Genomic DNA, 1168 nt, shown 5'->3' with positions numbered 1-1168 from the left:
AATCTGGATTTTGCCTATGCATGGACCTACTGTGTTACAAGTTGGCTGGCCTTCTTCCACAAAATTGGTAGAAGATAGCATTGCCCAGAAAAGGAATGAACCAGTGACTGGACAATGCCCTGGGCAAGCCAGTGCTGTCTTAGTGAGCAACAGGCCCATATGGAGACCTGTTGGAGTATTTTAATTAAAGTCATCACTTTCATTTCTTCTTCATCATCTTCTTTGAGCTTCAAAGACCAGATAAAAACCATGCCGGGTCTTTTAAAGACACTTGTAAAGAGAAAACAGGCTGTTGTCTTTTTTGGACTTTTCCAAGAGTGATGTTATTCAGTTTGCTGATGGCATAAGATTTGTTCCCTCATATACAGATTTTAGACTGATTCTTTTTTAAGTAAAAGAACTCATTCATATGAGAATTGGAAGAATCCTGAATTTTTGCCTCAGAAGACATTTAGAATAGATTCTACAAGCAAGAAATCAACCCCTTCTTTTTTTAAATCTTCAAAGATGAAATCTGGGCCACTCTTCTCTTACTTATTTTCTCCCTGCTGAAGGAATGAAACTGGGATTGTAGAATGTAACCGTCACATGGCAAACCATTGTGTGAAAGCTGTGATCAGTTTCCCAGGTTACCAGAGACTCTGCATTGATCAACTTATATTTTAATAACTCTGAGGCATCTGTGGCATTTTTGCAGGGGTAATGCAGTTTCACTTGATGGATTATTTTGGTATTGTTTATGATATTGTTCAATATTTTATTTTCTCTTGCTTGAGATGTCAGCATTGCAATGTGGGGAGTATTGGGGAGGTGACACCCCTGTCTTTCCATATCCAGCAATTCCACAATTTTCTTTTCAGTGTGTTGAGGAAAAGCTTGATATTAATTTAAGCACTTCTTATAGCAAACTCCAAGACTATATAAAGATATTTACAGTATATAGTTTTCAGTTACTTTTAACCTAAGCATCACTGCCATTTAAAGTCAGATAGTACACACAGCCAATTAGATCATATATCTGAAAAACATATTTTTACTGAATTTTTGAAATACATCCATTGATTTCTTTTTAAGTTATGCACTTATAAGATGGTTTCCTTTTTGTGTGTATTCATTTTCTAAAGTGTTTGTGTAATTTATGTGGAAAAAATGAATAAAAGGGGAAAAT

This window comes from Sceloporus occidentalis, unplaced genomic scaffold (assembly GCF_023333645.1).
Source record: "Sceloporus occidentalis isolate IW3139 unplaced genomic scaffold, rSceOcc1.0.p SCAF_2, whole genome shotgun sequence".
Classification (NCBI taxonomy): Eukaryota; Metazoa; Chordata; class Lepidosauria; order Squamata; family Phrynosomatidae; genus Sceloporus; species Sceloporus occidentalis.
Note: the sequence above shows the minus strand (reverse complement) of the source record.